The sequence below is a fragment of the Hyperolius riggenbachi genome, chromosome 10 (assembly GCF_040937935.1).
Source record: "Hyperolius riggenbachi isolate aHypRig1 chromosome 10, aHypRig1.pri, whole genome shotgun sequence".
In the NCBI taxonomy this organism is placed as follows: Eukaryota; Metazoa; Chordata; class Amphibia; order Anura; family Hyperoliidae; genus Hyperolius; species Hyperolius riggenbachi.
In genome coordinates, this window is record NC_090655.1 from 193,604,550 (window position 1) to 193,610,188 (window position 5,639).

Below are 5,639 nucleotides of genomic sequence, written 5' to 3' on the forward strand. Positions count from 1 at the left end.
TGAACTGGAGGCGGGGCCGGAGCATCGGTGAGTGGCTGCGCGGGCACAGGATGTCTGCGGGGGACCATTAGAAGCCCCGGGTAACTTCAACTCATTTTCCCCCGACCCCCCTACAGTATCCCTTTAAGGGGCGAAAAGACTGTGCTCCTTAAGTGGTTAACTAATTCAATGTTAGAAGGCAGCGTCACACAACTATAAATGTCCCAATCTCAAATATTCAAGATAATATCCCACATGTATTTTTCATCAGTATCTTGTTATGATCTTCATATAATGCTGTAGATGATCCACCACCACACCCGATGTAAATGGGCTCACCGGATCCAAAGAACTATATGTAGGTCAGCATACACCCTGGAACACGAGGCTGTTCCACAACCTACTGGCACAGTCAGCAACAGCAACAATAGACCTCTTTTAAGGGATCCTCTTTATATCTCACACCAGATTCTCTTGTAATAATAGCCTCAAAAAAAGAGCCTCATATAGTGTAAAACCATACAATGTTTAATAACTTTAAATAGTTGTGCACTTACATATTCCATAAAAAAGACATCTGCATAGAGTTTTTAACAACTGGCCCTACCCCATATGGTGGGCACTGGCTGGCTCAGCTTGTAATCCTCTGGGTGGTCGGCTCGGCAAGCTACGACCTCCAGGACCCCGATGTAATCCTTCCACAACATCATGCTAGTCATGCTACATGCTCTCTTCCACATCCAGACCTGCCGATCCTGACTTTGCTCATTCCGAAGGTGGAAATGAGGTCAGCTGGAAAAAAGTGATCCCTGGTAGGAATGATATAATTGATTAGGAAGTGTTTCATAAGCGAAAAACCACCAGACTTCCACCAGTGGAACGTTCCACTTCCCACTCCTGGAGGAAAAGAAGGGTTATCAAATACTGGTGACAATTGTGGAAGAAATGGGGGACATTTTTTAAAATTTAGCCAGGCAGTAGCCCTGAGTCCAAAGGCAGGCCCTGAAAGTAACTGGGGCCAGAAGGTCATCTTCTAACTGAGTCCATAGAGGGACATCATGTTCAGCATGTATTGGGGCCATTTGTGCCCTGTAATAATTGTAGAGATCTGGAACCCAGATACTACCCCTGGACCCGTTCAGCGAATATTTGTGGTACACTGTAAATTAACTTTGAATTTTATTTTTACCGCAAAATGGCTGTTATGACACAAAGAAGTAATGCACAGCAAAGTAAGGTGTGCAATGTATACTAATAATCAACAATCAGTGAAAGCGAATATTTGCAGTATGCTATAAATTAATGGCTGTAAGACGCATTGTAATGCACAGCACAGTAAGAAACAATCAGCGACAATCGGTCACAGCAGATATATGCAGTATGTTGTAAATGAACTTTGACAATTTTTTTTACCGTAAAATGACTGTCTGATACGATGTAAAGTGACACGGGTGACGCTGTGTGGGGTCAGTGACCAATCAGTCAGTGACTAATCAAACATTTATGCATTGACAGCAGGCTAAAGCGGTAATGCAGCCAGCGAAACACTACACTGTATAATTGTACACTGGTGTTGTGCTGCTACAACACACAACACAAGGCAAAAATGTCAGTACAACACACAGCAGGGTCAATGTTAATAAAAACAATGACTTTTGTGATCAGGATAAAGGTGGCCATACACTCGTTAGATTAGCAGCAGATAGATCATCAGTAGATTTTCTGATCTATCTGATGTGTTTAAAAACATTTTTTACTAGGAACAGATTTCCAATAGATTTCAGTATGAAATCTATTGAAAATCGATCTGATGGCATTTTGTTGCCATCAGAATTCCATTAGGTCCAATGCATATTGATAAGCCATCTCCAGAGATAAGCCAAATTTTTCCAACATGTCAGATCAATTTGAAATCGATCGAAATCGGCTGCAAATCGATCGATTGGTCAATCGATTTGCAATCGGCCAAAATCGGCTGAGTGTATGGGCCCCTTAAGTCCTCAAAAAGACTATTTGGAGTGTCCCTAGCTGGTGCACTACAAGGAGCACACCTCTTAAGAACTAAAGGTGGCCATACACTGATAGATTTGCAGCAGATTCGACCATCAGATAGATTTCTGTCAGATGCCTGTCAGGTCGAATCTGACAGGAATCTATCTGATGTGTGCCACACACTAGGAACAGATTTCCAATAGATTTCACAATTAAATCTATTGGAAATCTATTGAAAATCGAGTTATGCATTATTGCACCATCAGATCCAATGCAATGTCAGATAGATCAAATCGATCTAAATCGAATTGATCGACCGTTGGCTAAAATTGACCAGTGTGTAGGACCCTTAAGAAGTGTGATGATCTGCTCGGCTGCCTGTGCAGGCAGGCAGCTTTTTGACCATTGTGTAGGTTTGCATGCTGCAGGACTCTGGAAAGAAGAGCTTCTGTCAGTTTTGCAGCTTGTGCTTGCAGAGGAATTTGCATACGTTGTCATGCAAATTGCCTGGCCACATTCATTGGAGGCGTGTACTATAAGTACTATGTCTTTCCCACAATGCTTGGCTGATCATAAGGAGTCTTCCTGTGAAACACTCTGGAGAGTGTCAGCCAGGCTCTTTGTTTGAAGATCAGTTTAGAGTAATTCCTGGAAACTGTGCTAGGCAGATTCCTAGTGCAGTTAGGGTTGTTTATCTATTTTGTTTGTCTGTTGTGATTGTCCTGTCCCAATGGTGGTCGACAGGAAATCGTTCTGATCTCTGTTCTTGGAGTATAACTGGTGCAGCGGTTGCTACCAGCTATCTCTTCTGATCTGTCTCACTTGGATCGCACTAGCATCTTGCGCTAGCGCTGTGAATCCTTCTATTCTGTCTCCTTGGATCGCGCTAGCCACTTTCCGCTAGTGCTGTGGATCCTTCTGTTCTGCCTTCCTGGATCGCACTCGCCGTGCGCTAGTGCTGTGGATCCTTCTGGTCTGCTACTCTGTTCTGTCTGCCTGGATCGCACTCGCTTCGCGCTAGTGCTGTGGATCCTTCTGTTCTGTCTTCCTGGATCGCGCTAGTCACTTTCGCTAGTGCTGTGGATCCTATCTCTCGCTTGTCCCTGTTTTCGTGTGTCTGTCTTGTCTGCTACGGACGCTTGCTGGAGGCTCGGTGAGGTAACCGTTAAGCAAGCGTTCACGTCCTCTGTTTCATGTTTGTCTGTCGATTGTTAGTTAGGCGTGCTTGTCTCTATTGTGCTTATCACTTGGAGACCGCGCATAACCGTGCGCACTGTTGCGAATGAGTGCGGTGTTCGTGGTTAGCTAGCGTTTGTTATTTTCCGTATCTCCTCATTGTATGGTTTGCTGTGCCTTTGCTATCCTCGTATTCTGTTCTGATCTGCCTTGTGTCACTTCTGGCAATCGCCGTTCTTGCGGTTGCGTTTCTGTTTCGTATCTGCTGTTGTGTGTGCGCGGTCGCGGGGTGGCGACTAGATTGGCGCACACTCATACAATCTGTCCCTTTGCTCGTTCTCATTCGCAATCGCTTCTCTTGCGATTGCGTTCTGCGCTTCGTACAATTCCTGTCTGGCATTTGTGGAGGTACAGAGGATTGGTTCCTCTGCACTCCCCAGCGCCATCTGCCGACAGGAATTTACCTCTACGGGTGCGTAGCACCTTTTGCTGGGTGCATGCAATTATACGCTTGTGGAGGATTTCTGCCGTATCAGCGCACGCGTTGTGCGCTGCTCACGGAGAAAGTTCCACAATCGTCACAAGAAGCAACTAAACAGCAGCAGAACGATATACAGCCTATCTAGTCACAAGAGTTCTGAAAATAACTTTTGGAGGTCCCTAGCCAGTGCACCAGGAGCACCAGAGCACCTACACAGTGCAATATATGAAATACAGCCTGTCTCTAAAATTGTCCCGGTATTAGAAATAGCAGCAGCAGCTCCTCTCCCTACACTGACTAAGATAAACTGTAAAATGGCTGACGGGAGATGACCTTTTATGGGTGGGAGGGTGAGGGTGATCAGGTCGAATTGGCCACATCTGTGTTACTCCTTAGACCGCTGAGGTGAGCTGGCAAAAATCCGATGTCTGCCGTGGAACTGTTTGCCAAGCAAACGGTTCTGACTGCCATCCCTATTGCCATGCACAGAAAAGTTTCTGGGGTGGGACAAAATGGCCTGGCCCCAGATCAGGCATTTCATAAGAGGAGACTCCACTCTCTCACCCTTGGTATGGAGAGCCTCAGAGGATGTTCCATTGCCTAATTGGTTCCTCTAATGACAATTTACTCAATTTGTTGGAACCCTGAGACCAGCCCACCTTATTCATAGAAAGCTGTCAGATTTTTAAGGTCTGTGCATCTCTAAGGAACCCCCACAACATGTTATCACGCAGCTTTATTCATCATTGATTGGTCATGAAAGTGATCCCTGCTTTCAGAGAATCATAGACAAATGGAATATTAATCTTAGGAAATAACTAGATGAAGAGGGATAAGACAAAGCCCTGATCTTTGCACACAAAAATGATCCTTTTTCAGAAAAATTCTCCCCTCAATAAAGGCTCAGGACAGGAAATATGAATGACAGGAATCCAGTAAGCATCCACAGATTCAGTGCAAGTTCCTCGGATGTTGGAGGTGTGAGAATGAATGAGGGGATTACTTACACATTATTTATTTATTGCATTTATAAAGCGCCAAGCCGCCAACATATTACACAGCGCTCTGCATTAGTTTAAGTTACAGACAATATTTAGGGGTGACATACAGCAATATGAATGCAGGAATACAAGAAAACCAGATCAAGCAGCACAATATGAGTACAAGGTAATGCTTAGTCAGTCACTGGATGGAGCATGGAGATTAGGCAAGTTAGGTTCACTCAAATGCATAGCATGGGTGCACAGTAATGGAGGTGCATGATCAGGTAGGACACAAAAGGAGGAGGACCCTGCCCAAAGGCTTACAATCTAGAGGATGGTGGAAATGTAAAAAGATCTTCAGATTTATCTTGATAGTAGCTAGATCCCTCATTGCCAGAAAATGGAAGTCTCTGGGGATCTCATATCTTTTAGATAAACTGAGTGTTTGCTATACTAACATTGCAGCATGTTCTTACTGGTAGCAGGCATATTTCTCACTACAAATAATTGCACAATCCTTTATATTCAGCAGTAAATCCGTTTTCCCTAATAACTTTCATTTCAGTTTATTTTAATGGGGCTGTATTATGATGTTATTAATTTATCTGTATGTAAATAAAGCAAGTGTGGTTAAAGCACAGACATACATGCACACAACCACGTACTTTTCACATTTAGATAATGACATTAATAACAGAAACTAAAATTGCTACTGTATGTCTCACTGGAAGGTGATGGTAATAGTAAGAGATGTGGATGTTGGAAATGCTGGGAAAGAAGGGGGGGGGGGGGGGCTTTTGTGGCTTTATCTTATCAGCTATATGCAGCTAACAAAAACACTGACACCAATGCTGTAATATTAACCAAATGTTATGATATTATAGTAAAGCAATGTATTTACATCAGCTTTTTTAAAAAGTTTATCATGATGTCCTCATCCTCACTTCCTGTTTTCTTTTTGATTGACATTTTTGCAGTTCTTGAGCCCAGGATGTTTGGATCCCCTATTCTGCTTTGAGTTTTAACAG